At 31.0% G+C, this 14,556-nt stretch overlaps 1 protein-coding gene across 1 annotated transcript in view; it reads left to right on the top strand.

The window, feature by feature from the left end:
- The first annotated feature begins 5,325 nt into the window (after window positions 1–5,325).
- LOC129222190 (uncharacterized) overlaps window positions 5,326–14,556 on the top strand; it is a 42,783-nt gene continuing 33,552 nt past the window's right edge. The window contains 1 exon segment of the mRNA XM_054856660.1: window positions 5,326–5,460. The gene's annotated coding sequence lies outside the window, so the exon portion shown is untranslated.

The following is a 14,556-nucleotide window of genomic DNA, read 5'->3' as shown; positions in this document are numbered from 1 at the left end:
TAATTACTCGTAATCAGAATATGTACTTTAAATTGCAAGAAGTAAAATTTACAAAATATTTTTATTGAACAAAAATGGCATAAGGTACATAGATTTGTAAATCTCACATCCACTTTCGGATCGGAATCAATAACAAATATTATGAAATAAAATAATATGTAAATCTTGCAACTAAATTGTTGATAAAACACGAAAATTTGCTATTAATTCTCTATCATGTGCAGTTTTTAATGGTGACAACTTTTCAACGCTAATTTTTGATTGATCTAAAAGTTTTATGTCCTTAAAAATACAAAAGACTTTAGTTTTCGAGCAGTATCTGCCTGCATGCGTGTGAAAAATGTTATCCATTTCTCACTGAAACTTGCTAAATTTAAACTTTTCTTAAAATTACGAGAGACCTTCATATTTCGGTTACGGAGACACGAAGGCAAAAAATTTACGAATCTAGACACGTGCTGTACTTAGCTCTTTCCATTGCTACTAAATCATCAATATTTTTTCGTTATTACACTATCGTATGGTTTCCTAGTATTTTTGAAACTTAAAGTTGAAGCATTAGTTATCGTTATATTGTTCTAAAAGCTAGTAAATTGCATAAAACTATAAGTAATCAGCTTATATGTTAACTTGTTAATTGTTCATGTTTTTCTTAAAGCAAAATTAAAATAAAATGCTGTTTGGTATAAATTTATTTATGCTATTATATACTTAATGGATAATTTAATCGTTATTAAAGAGTATGGTTTTTGTTAATTTTTGTCTGATTCAACTACGCTTACAATTGAGATTCTTAGAAATATGGTGACATCTAGTTTTAACATATTGGTTTGCAAGTAATTTTATTAGTTGAAGTGTATGCTCCCTATCTTTATCATCATTGCCATGATTGATCTCTTTAAATAATGAAATGCAAGTAAAATTGACTAGCACTAAATTGACAATTTTGGTTCTTATTTTGACCATTTTTGGTAAACCTTTGTTAATATACTTACGGATACACTTTTCTGTTTCTGAGCAAATTTTAACACTATCCTTAGTCGGTTTCGTCAACCCTCCTTTATTTTTCCTATCAAATAGAGCAGTATGCGTTACAGTATTTTTACTCCTGTTGATTATTTAACATTAGTAACTCAAACTAAATTCTACGCTTCTAAATACAAACTCACTCTTACCTGTAGAAAGATACATTGCTTCCTTTCTTTGTTCTATTCGTACACTTAAGAGCCACTGTCTGTAAGAATCAGGCAGTTTACGGCATTTGTGATTGTTGACATTTTTAATTTTTCTTATTTTCACATATGTTGTTCCTTATCATGAATGTAATGTTTGTGCAAAATATGAGCTTTGTCTGCCTTACCGTTTTTGAGAAATTAAATTTTTAAATTTAGGGGCGTGGCACATTTTTGCGTGTTTTTCAAATTTGCAGATTTTAAAGTTTTTGTTACTTTAAGTACTCGAATGGCTTTTTGTACGGTTTGTTTTAAACTGTAATATAAAATTACAGTAGTGACACCTAAAGTAATATGGTTCTAATGCTTTTTATAAAAAAAAGTTTTATAAAAAGCATTAGAAACACAGTAAATCGATATAGGTACAGATGGACGTATTGTGTAATGTGCATTATAGGCTAAAATAGTCGTACTAATATTCATATTTTTTCAACCATACTAATTTTTTTATCTGTTATTTGTATTAAAAATGCAACTATTTATAACATAATGTTTTAAATAGTGATGAACATAATGTATTATATAGCGAGCATTCAGAATCTGAAACATGATTTCAGGATGACGTAGACTAAAACAAAGAAAACATAAAAAATCAAATCACTCAGTTTCAGAAAGACGGTCATTTCTTATTGATATCTGGTAATTTTGTAGCACTAAAGCTTGGGAAAACATGGTATCCCGGAGAAATAGTAGAGGTTGACCATTTGCAAGTAAAGGTCAAATGCATGGCAAGAAGGATTGGAATAAATAAATTTATTTGACGGGAAAAAAGGCGAGTATTGGTATGATAATCTAAACATATTATGCACAATAGATCCACCTGTACCTATATTAAAACGAGCATTTTCTATTCAAGATAAAGACGCTCTTAGTGCCCAAAGCAGTTTATGTTAAACGTTGCTTCTTTGTAATAAATTAAAAATAAATATGGTCAAAACACTATCTGGGTGTGATGAGATTAAATTAACAAAATACATAAATAAACAAATAAAAAAAATTTAAAAAAAATAATAATAAATGAAAAAAAAATGCATCACAACATACTAACTTCGAATGATTATATTTCTAAAAGTAGTAGGAGTGACACTAATTTTATTAGTTTAAATGTTAGACAAACGTGTTGGTTATCAAACTTAATTAGTTTCAGATCTCTGCTATGAGGGGGCCAGTTGTATTCAGATTAGCAAATGGTCAACTTCTACTATTTCTCCGGGATACCATGTTTTCCCAAGCTTTAATGCTACAAAATTACCAGATATCAATAAGAGATGACCGTCTTTCTGAAACTGGGTGATTTGATTTTTATGTTTTCTTTGTTTTAGTCTACGTCATCCTGAAATTATGTTTCAGATTCTGAGTGCTCTGAGTGCTCGCTATATAATACATTGTGTTAATCACTATTTAAGAAATTATGTTATAAATAGTTGCATTTTTAATATAAATAACAGATAAAAAATTAGTATGGTTGAAAAAATATGAATATTAGTACGACTATTTTAGCCTATAATGCACATTACACAATACGTCCATTTGTACCTATATCGATTTACTGTGTTTCTGATGCTTTTTATAAAGCTTTTTTTTTAATAAAAAGTATTAGAAACATATTATTTTAGGTGTCACTACTGTAATTTTATATTAAAGTTTAAAACAAACCGTGCAAAAAGTTATTCGAATTAAAAAAGTCTTTTTTTTAAATAACTCCATAACATACTATTTATGAACGATTATATTTCCGAAAGTAATAGGGTTGACACCGATTTTTTTAGTTCATATGTTAGACAAACATGTTGGTTATCAAACTTAATTAGTTTCAGATCTCTGCTATGAGGGCGAGAGTAGTAGTTAGATTTCAAACATTTGCATTTTTGTAAAATTTAACACATATAAGTTCCAATATCTTCTGGCGCCCTTATAGTGACACCAATTTTATTACATATTTTTGATGTATGCAAGTGTAGCTAGAAATTTATGCAAAAACGTTGGTGTCATCATGAAGGCGCTTTGAGAAAATTGGCATTGAATATAGTAAAAAAAATAATTAAAAATTTAATTTCCCAAAAACGGTAAGACAGACAAAGCACATATTTTGCACAAATATTACATTCATGATAAGGAACAACATTTGGAAAAATAAAGAAAATTAAAAATGTCAACAATCACAACCTGCCTGATCCTTACAGACAATGGCTCTTAAATGCTGAACACGAAGTCGGCATGATTGAGTTTCATCCACCTGAAAAACGCTGAGAAACGAAGCAAATGCTGTTCAATCACCAATATATTTGCCCTCACAATGGCAGCCGAGTCTACTCCTAGGGAGAATCATTTTCCCCTCCGAACTTCGGTTGGCTGATCCATCTAGTTAAGTGAGCGAGAGTGAACTGGTTCCAATGTCTATGGGTTAACCGGTTGCATTATTCAAGCGTACCCTTGCTTATTTATCGTCTGCCTTTTTTTTTTTTTTTTTATTCGGAACTCCAGCGCTCGAATACGCTACCTTGCGGTGATTTATAAAACTGCGAATGCAACTAAAACATTGCCACGTTGCGCTCCACGTGTATCTGTTGACGTAAACGCGGTCAGTTTGTTCTGAGTAACGCATTCAACATGTCTAAGAACGCCTTCAACAACAGAAATTAATTCGTCCCTTAGTAGTATTCTCGAGCATCTCAAAATAATGTTAGTTTTCCTTATTTCTTTCAAAAAAGTATTAAATGGTGGAAGCGTAAACAAGAAAACTGTGGATTAACAAAATTGGATAACGTTATACCAGGTAAAATTTTTTTATTGTTTTGTATTAATTTGTAAGAATATGAGTTTTTTTTTAATCTTAAATTAATTTAACTAATCATATTTTACAGCAGCATTTAGTTGGAATGGACAGTATGCAAAATATTTTCTTGAATTTATTATCGTAGAACAAAATGAAAAATGTTTAACCGAGAAAGAATTTACTTTATTCCTTTTATTCTCAGCTGAAAGATTTCGCCAAATTTGTTTAGGGTTATAGTTTTGGAATTGTGCGAGCAAAGTAGCCTTGGCGAGATTTCGCGTTTTTAGTTAAACCATTTTTAATTTTTATCATGAGTGGAATAAAATGATAGTAAGATTACAGAATTCGATAAGTAAAAAGAAATAATGGTCAATCAACTGAAAAGAAAACTACCACCATATATAAACTGTGAGTACACATTTTATTTATTTTGTTCTGAGTGAATTTGAATAAATATCAGTTTTTCAATTCGATGAAAAAAAAAACGAACTTAACAACATTGACTGGACACTTTTCCTTAACCTAATTCCACATAAATGATTTAAATAACCTTTGTTACTACAGTATCCTACTGAAATAGACAGTATGCAAATAAATTTTCTTGAAAATATTTATCGCAGAACAGATTGAAAAATCCAGAAAGAACGTTAAGAATTTGAACAATAAAAAATAAAAGTTCGCCAAAAATCTGTTTATAGGCATGGTTTTAAAATTGTGTGAAAGAATAATGTATCTTGACAAGATTTCGCATATCAGGTAAATCATTTCCATGACGAATGAATTAAATGCATGATTTCTTTAGATATCCAATCATATAGTCATAGAAATAAATTATCTAGTGTTAAACGTTACTCTTGACAGTCTGCCACGTATGTGCACTATGTGACAAAAATGTCAACAAATGCCGGAAATGTCACGAAACTGAACTTAATATGTACTAATGTATAGAAAAAACGGTACAAAATGAAAATGCCGTTCGAAGCGAACCAAAAATTTATGAATTCCGAATTCAACATCGTGAAAATGGCTGCTTCAGAACAACTTACTGTGTGTTCTGCATTAATTGTTTACTTTCGTAATACTTTTTGGTTTCTAATCTCTTTCTGTGTGGGTCAGAATAACCAAAAGACTTTGAAAAATCTTTTCAAATGAATAAAGCGAAAAAATCATACATAACAACAAAAATCATAACAACAAAATCACAATCATTAGCATTTTCTTCGTTACCACATGCGTTTGTTTTAGTTTTTAATTCCGCCATTAGACAGTGACTGCAGTGCCCCCTATAGTTCGTTGGAGTTGCGAATAGCCAACGTTCTTAATTCTTTTCAGCTATAAAAGTTCTTTAGTTATGTTAATTTATTGTAGTTTACCATGACCAACCTCATGTTGATAAATTTAGAATGTGCGACTAATTATATTTATTTTGTTATACTTTTCCCCTTTACACAGGTGAGTTTTTGATTTATAATAACTCCTTTTTTCCCTCCTGTTTTTACTTATGAAATACATTTTGTATAGTTAAAAGAACAGGTTAAATTAAGACTTTTTAGATTTCTTAAAATGAAGCAGAAGTTCCAGAACAAAAAAAGCTTGCTTTTAGAGTTTTTAACTAAAGCTTAGTTGGAAGCTGCTGAGTTGGTTTTATAAGGGAATGTAATTATTGTTACTTAATAAGTCCTGATGCTTTAATGTCATGTAATAAACCAAGCAGTATGTGTCATTTTTTGTAAAAAGCTGATTGTTATCGTACAGAAATACTCGTATTTTATATGATTGACAATCATTATTAACGTTAATAAGATTTTTGCCGAAAATATGTTTTATTGGTGTTTTGGAAACCCTGTATCACACCATTTAATCCTTAACGCGTTAGAAACTCATGTCAGAATCAGAGTATTACAAAAACATCAAGGGGGAGGTGGGGTACGTTGGACCGCGGGGCAGATTGGACTGGTCTCAATTATTTTAATACTATTGATTTTTTTTTAATGACTAACAAATAGCACCTATGGTCCTGAAAATCCTATGAAATCACATGGTACAGTTATATTGAACACTTTTTATTCCAGAAAGTGTTATTTCAGTAGTCCTGAGTAATTTTCAGAAAACTTTAACTTTATTTTTTTAATGGTTTTCATCAAGATTGCGGGAAAAAAATTTAACTCCTTTCTTAAAGTAAGTTCTTTTAGTTCATAATAATTGGTAATGTTTTCATTTTTTGTCAAAAAGAAAAAAAATATGACAGCACTTTTTCAGACCAATAAGGTGGGGTAGGTTGGTAATTTTAAAACTTTTTTCTCTCCTAAATCTCCATAATTATAACAATATTCTCACTATTTGTATGTTATACATTCATTTCATTTCATGTTACACATGTTTCGAAATAATAATAACAAAATCTTAGGGCAAAAGAAGCAAAGATATATTTTATAATTATTTACCAAAAATATTTATTTCGTATCTGCACTTTTATACCATTCATGTTTTCGAATATACTTCTTTATCGTTATTAATAATAAATCTGGAAGTCTCTCTGTCTGGATCTCTCTCTGTCCGGATCTCAGTCTGTCAGAATCTCTCTGACGTGCATAGACCGTTCGGCCGATTTTCATGAAATTCGGCACAGAATTAGTTTGTAGCATGGGGTGTGCACCTCGAAGCGATTTTTCGAAAATTTAATTTTGTTCTTTTTCTGTTCTAATTTTAAGAACATTTTCCCGAGCAAAATTATCATAAGATGGACGAGTAAATTACCAAGTTATCATAATGTGGAACTGTAACATGGGCAAGCCAATTGGCAAGAAATTCATCATACATTATTTGTAAATAAAAAGACGAAACAAAAGACCTTTTAATTTTCTATTACGCGCAAATCCGTGCGGGTGCCACTAGTTTATAATAAAGTTCCTGTATTAAACATTTTTTTTTTCTTTGCTAAAAGAGCATTCTACATAGAAACAAAATAAAACAAATAACTGATTAAAGGAATACAAAAATATAGTTTCACTTAAGATTACCTAATTTTGATTTTAGAACACAAAGATATGCTAACTTAAAACTGTTCATTTTATTGTACTTTTACTTTGAAATGTATGGTATTAGTATAAGAGGATTCTTTTCTTTTTGGAATTGTTTCATGCAATGCAATGAAGAAAAAAAGAGCTTTCCCTCCTAGCAAATATTGACGTTCCTTTGCACAAGTATCATATGACTTATCCTTACAAAACCCAGTCCAATAAAAGTGTTACTTCCAAAACTCAAGAAGTAGCACTTTTATATTCCTAGATATCATTTAACGAATCTTTAGTTAACTTTAACCTGCATTAATTGTCTCATGAATATTCAATAATTGATTTTTCTTTTGATTTTGAAAAAATAATTGCGTATTAATGGTGAATGCTTATTACTGTTGTCAATTAAAGATGATTTGTAGATTAAAATCAATTTAATATGTTTATATTTTTCACTCTACACACAAAAGAGAATAAGGTAGTTACAATGTTTGATAGTATTTATCACTAAAATTATAACATGTTGTTTGAGTTATGCGGTCCAACGTGCCCCTCCAGGCGGACCAACGTGCCCCACCCGTGGGGCGCGTTGGTCCACTTTACGAGGTTCCATTAAAAAATTAATGTAAAAGAAGTTTATCAATTCAACACTTCCAAAAACATCTGTGGTGTTGAGAAGTGTTTAGTGAAATTATTGTGGAAAATCAAACTGCTCATTAAATTTTTTTGATGAGATAAAAAATGATAAGTAAAAAAGCGGACCAACGTGCCCCACTTCCCTTTACTTGACATCTCTTTCCCTTTTGAGGTAGCCAGTGCAACGCCGGGTGACGCAGCTAGTTTATTTCATTGGCAATGAAAAGAAGTAGCACTTTAAGTACTTACTTTTAAAAATAGTTAATGAGTTAAAAAGATTACTGAAATCGTTTACATTGTAATCATAAAGTGTTTGAACACAATGTGGACAAATAATATTGACGACGGTTAGGGGGAAGGAGGTTCATGAGTCCCATGACCCTCCTTGTTTTCCCTTGCACAGCAGTCACAAATAGAAAAAAATGTTGAAGAAAACCTCTGAAGGGTCGCCATTCGGAAAATCCCAGACTGTCCCATGGATATAATTGTGTCGACTTTTCGTTTGTCGATTAAACATGACTGTCTTTACGCCCATCTGTACAGAATTTGGAGGATAGCCCCACCTGCCCCCTCTTCCGCAGTGGTGCATTGATGGGTGTAGAACACATCCCTGTTTGTCTAACCCTTACGAAGCCATGTATCTTTTCTCAATACTGTAGGAAAGAGATTTTTTGACCGATTTGTTTACTTGACTCATTCTTTGCTTTTTGTTTTGTTCTGTGCTTTTTGTAAAATATCTTTTTTGCGTATTTAGTTGTATTTTATTTCTTACACGATCTCTGTGTGACGTTAGGACAATATCCAAAACGCTGGCTGCATTGGAAATAAAACAAGTATTTTTATATGCTGTTGAATATGCAATGAAATTATCCTGAGCATTAAAAAAATATATGACCAATAGAAAAATACTGAAATAAAAGAAAAAAAAAGGTTCCATTGATTACAACTGTTCTCTACACGCAGTGTTTCTCAACCAGTGTGCCTCGGCACACAGGTGTGCCGCGATAAGGTCCTTAGTGTGCCACGGTATTTTAGGAGTTGTAGAAAAAGGGAGAACACCCGCAATATAGAGCTCAGTCCGGTCATCAGTATGGAGTAGTGAATAACCTTGGTTATTCACTACTCCAGACTTATAAGTTCTAATTAGAACTTAACTGCAGCCGTTTTGTCTGGTACATTGAGTGTAATTTTGCCTGAGCCTTAGGTTATAGGCGGTAACTTACTGCAAAAGAACACCTGTTTTACTTACGCAAGAAATCACATTAAACGTTCCTAGTTTCCTTAATTATTGCTAAATTTATTAAATTAATACCAGTGATGAATTTATTTTACTAACATGTAAAAAAATAAATACGGGGAATGACAGGTTCCGATGCAACAAATGAAGTAGTCAAAGTGCCAATTCCAGACGATGCTATTAGGCGACAAATTAATGACATGTCAGGTGATATTAAAAACAACGGTTGGTAAATGGAAGTAGCCGTTCTTTTTTTTTTTTCAAGTTGATGAATGAACAAATATAAAAAGTGCACTTCTCTTGCTGATCAAGACGGCATTCAAAATCAGTATACACTAATGTTTGTGAGAATTGCAACACCGAGAAGGAATTATGCAAAAGAACTGAAATTCACAGGAAATGTATAGCAGGATAAGATATGCAAATGATTAGAATTACAGAGACGTCGCGCATGTGTGGACCGAGTTTTCTGATGTTACATGACGAAACGAATCATACCAGTTTATTACAAGACAAATATTTTCCGCAAAAACAAGCGTACGTGGGTAAGAATGCATGGACGCGATGGGATTGTGCTAATATGTTTGGACAAGCTAAACGGATTCAAACCAAAAATTAGCTTTGGAGAGAGAAATTTAATCGTCACCCACTGGACATGTTTAAACGGACAAACTATAGTTATGGCAAACTAGCCTAGCAGCGTTATAAAGGCTACGCAGATTCTAATTACAACATTGCATGCTTCCCAGTTAGGTTTGACCGAACTATATATACAGTCTGAAAGAAAAGTTTGATGCAGAACATTTGGCCCATTCAGAACAAAGTTTTAGCACTACTTCAAGTTGACTGGCATAGAAAATATTAATGGGTTCGTAATCCGTTGACGCATCAGCGAGGAGTTTTATTTAAAAGCATAAGAAAAATTCATTGACTTCAGGAGCGACCGCTCCTTAAAACTGTTGTTCCCCGAAGTGCATTTGGGCATATATAGGCTGTTAGTTAAAAGAATTTACCTAAAAACTTCTGATCACTTTATTAATGAACTGCTACTATTACCATTATTATTAGCATTGATACTTTTTAAGAACAACAAAATATCATGGCTAGATCCTCGATTCCTGCAGCTCTTCCCAACATAGAGCTGAATAAAAAGCGTCACTTTCCCTAAAGACAGGTATACGTGTCTCAATAGTGATAAGCGAAAGCTTGGGACTTGCTGATGGTAATAATCACTAAAACTCATCATGAATTTTAATTCAATTTCTAAAGAAACTGAAACATTAAAAAAATAAAGGTTATACCCAAATGAAAACGTTGTTTTTTTTTTCTCTTCCTTGTTTCGATTAGTGAATGATGAAAACAATATCCATATTGACATATGAAATTTGGTTCAGTGTGCCGCAAGAATCGAGCCAACTATCAATTGTTAAAAAAAGTTGAGAAACACTGCTCTACCGATCGAGTTTCTCTCTGACGAGTTGATTTCGATGGAGTAAGGATTAAACGGCTCTATTTAAATACTGAGATGACAAAAGACGGCTTAACGCATGGCCCATAACGTACTGAAACAGTTATTGATCTTGTGCCAATATAAGAATTCCCCCTCTTTGTCCCCTAGAAAAAAGACTTCATCCAAGGTCAGAAGTCCTGTTATTAGAAATTTAACTTCACAAGTGATATTTCCCGATTTTTATCAGTCGGAAAAAATATCAACAAACTGACGATGATAAAAGAAATCCTGTTCAAGAAAAATGGCGTAGAATTAGTTATCATTACAGTAATAAACGAATCTGATATGTAAAATGATTGAGAGTGACCCGAAGTTTTTCTTGCTCAAAAACTTCAAACAAAAATGTTGTGAAAAACTGTTTAAGGTAGAATTTTATGTTTGATCGTCTATGAGGCTAGTCCTATATGACCTTCTTTTCCTTGAAAATTAAAATAGAATTTGAAATGTTTTCAGTGATCAGCAATTACCACTGGATTGGGGCCTTTCTTCGATCACTTCTGGGGTAATTAATGATCACCTAGGGTTTTTTTTTTTTTTTTTTTTTTTTTTTTTTTGAGATGATGCATTTTTAAAATGGTTATAAAACAGTAATTTGTAAATTACATTAGAAGAAAAAAAATCCACAAAACTTAGTTAGCTGGTAGACAAGATGATTTTTTCAAAGAAAGAAAAATCTTTACACTTTAAAATATTTTTGAAACCTTATTCATTACCATTTTATTTTTATTTATTTATTTATTTATTTATTTCATACTTCTTATAGCATTCTTCATTTTTTAGCGTTTGCTGTTAATAAATATTAACAGTCATCTAAAATAACTAAATTTTGTATTTATTATCTTTTTTATCATGTTTACTAAAGGAACTGAAGATGATCAATAATAACTGCTCCATTTATAAGAGAAACGTTTGACACACCTGGTTTTTTTTTCTTTTTATTTACAATGCATGTGAAAACATTAATCAAAAGATGATACATCTTTTATAGATAAATAAAAACAAAGTGATACAAATAATGAATTTTTGAGAGAAGGAGGAGGATCTTTATAAATATATCGCATTTCGAAACCCGTCTTTGAAATAACAAGTTTAGTAAGCAGTTTAAAAACATGCTTAATTTTATAGATTCAATTGCACAATACAACTGAGTAAATTTAATCGTACTGAAGTTATGTGCTGTAGTATTCTAGTCATTTTTTTTTTTTTACGTTTTATTAAAATTTATTTTCTGAAACAAAAATTAGATGATCAATTTTAATCCCATGAATTTAATGATCAAGAATCATTCCAGTTCATTCTAAGTTAAAATGACTTTCCTAAAGATTAAAATTGATCATCATCCCTAACAGTTTTTACAACTAAAACTGCTAAAATATTCTTAAGAAATGTGCAAAAACATTAGCGTTTCTGAAATTGTGTTATGCGGAGCCTCAGGGCTTCATAAAAATCTTTCAGGGATTTCACGAATCTTGCATTCTTTGTTCTCATTCAAATTAAACACTTAAAAATGTGATAAAATAGCAGAGAAAGTATCAAAACATAAAATAAAAACCGCAACAGACTAACTACACTGAATATGGGAATTCAACGTTTATCATTAAGCCCAATACATTAAGCTTATCTGCGGATAAACAGATAAGTGGCACCAACTTCACTTTAGTTCAAACTTTTGAATGTTGCTAGAAACGAGTTAAAAATTGTTTGCAGTAATTTTCCCAAACTTTTTAAGTTACTTTTTGAAGATTAAATATGTGTCATAGTTATGGATATTTATAAAAAGTAAACTATTTTGCATTTAAACTACACTTGAACAAAAAATCTGGGGTTCCATTAAAAAGAAAAGTTGCATAAAAAGGGTTACACTTATCATAGATTTTAAGAAATGCGGTTTTAGATAAACTCAGTTAGTTGAGGCTTCAAACAATTATTCACGACCTATTGAGTCAACGAAAGACCATATTTTTTTCTCACGAGCGATAACAAGACAACTCACAATTTATGGTAGTGATAAGTTAAGTACAGTAAGGGCGATAATGATTAATTTTCTTTTGAGGCTAATTTTTACTTCCGTTACGAAAGTGTTAATTCTTTTGCAATTCTCTGTGCTATGCCGTTTTTGATTACCTTCACTGCTGTTTTATTTTTTCGAATGGATATCTAAAACTACCAGCCTTAACTTTTTGTAAGTATGAAATTTGATCGTAAATTTTCACGTGACATTTTGACGTTTTCACATGAGACAGAAAAGTTTAATATTTCATTTAAATAACGTTAAAATAAATCATCTTTAAAATACTTGGATTCGACAAATTTGATATTTAAGGGTTTGGCTTTTGGAAAGGTTTTTCTTAACGAGCAATTTTTACTCTCTCGCATTTTTATGCAAGCATACTTGGAAAACTGTTTTATCTATAGTTCAAATAATGTTTAAAACAAGAATGATATAGCACGTTTATTAATAAAACAACAAGCAAATTTTTTAGAGTGCCCCTTCCTCTCCCTGTTTTTTTTTTTTTTTTTTTTTTTTTTTTTTTTTTTTTTTTTTTTTTTTTTTTTGGTTAATAAAAATTATAAACATAACCAAACTAAAAGTTGAAAAAGAAAAAAAAAATCATTTCGCTTAAAAGTAAAACTCATTTGCGATTTTAATTGATCTTTTTTTCCTTATTACATTTTTCTAATGAAAAGCGAAAAGTGTTTCGATTTAATTTCAACTTAAAGGCCGGAATACTTGAATGATTTTCATACTATTAACGCAATTACAAGGGCATCTTATGATAAAGCATTAATACATAAGTAAATGAAGAAAATAACTCAGTAAATATATTGAGAAGCTTTCACAACGAAAATGGCTATACACAATTTAATGAGCAATTTTTTTTTCTAAATATCGTTTTTTACTTCTTTATTCGACATGACTTTGTTTGCCCTGCTGCCACTTTTTTTTTTCCTTTCTTTAATAAGAAAGGAAAAACCTTTTTAACTCAGAGTGCAAAGTGATATATATTTTCAATTTAGCAATTTTAAATTCGCTAATTAATGCAAGTAATTTGTGTAAAATAAATTAATTTATAAAAGTTAAAACTTGATTTGGGGGGGGGGGGAGAATGTTACCAGTTGCTAGTGCATGCTTTTGTATACGCAGACTTTTTTTAATTTTCAAAGTGACGATCGGGTGTGATTTTCATGACATCATGACATCTTATATATATATATATATATATATATATATATATATATATATATATATATATATATATATATATATATATATATATATATATATATATATATATATATATATTGTTACAAATTCTGTAAATAGTAATTATTGTAGGAACGTAACCTGTAAATAGTTTCCCGTAATGAATATACAACCCCTTTTTCATATGGCTAAAATATACGACCCCTATTTTATTTTTCTTTTCATTGATAACGGTCTACGCATTTCGGGAAGCCGAAGGAAACGTGTAGAATGTTGTGGAAAATTCTTTTCGGTGTATTTAAGCCGTTAGCGATGGATAAACAGTTAGTTTCGATTGAGGATTTCGAACTGAGCGAGAGCATTTTGCTCTGTTTATAGCGAGGCATTTCGCTGTGTTGTTTTCGTATTTGGAAGTAAATACGTGTGTAAACGTTGAGTTTACGGTGTTGTGTGATAATTGCTTAATTGCTGATGAATAACTTAGCAGTTGTTGAAGATCTTTCCTGTACATAGTGTAAATAAATTTCCTGTGTTTTTATCAAGAACTGTGTCTTCATTTCAAGAAAGTGGAAGTCGCACCGAATCCGTTACAATTTGGCGCCCAACGTGGGGCTTCTTCTGGACTTTCTTGGAGTAAGTGACTTTGGACATTTTTTTCATAAAGACTTTTTTTGAATTAGGACTTTATTTTTATGGTGATTACTCGCGCAATGGATGAACAATTAAAACAACTTCTTGACGCAATCACCTCTGTGAAGAGTGATATGGCGGCTAATCAAGAACAATTAAAAAATGATATGGCGGCTAATCAAGAACAATTAAAAAATGATATGGCGGCTAATCAAGAACAATTAAAAAATGATATGGCGGCTAATCAAGAACAATTAAAAAATGATCTGACTACAAGTATGTTGGCAAATCAAGACCAGTTAAAAAGCGATTTAAC

The sequence above is a fragment of the Uloborus diversus genome, chromosome 1, assembly GCF_026930045.1.
Source record: "Uloborus diversus isolate 005 chromosome 1, Udiv.v.3.1, whole genome shotgun sequence".
NCBI classification, from domain to species: Eukaryota; Metazoa; Arthropoda; class Arachnida; order Araneae; family Uloboridae; genus Uloborus; species Uloborus diversus.
This window is presented reverse-complemented; position numbering and strand designations above follow the sequence as displayed.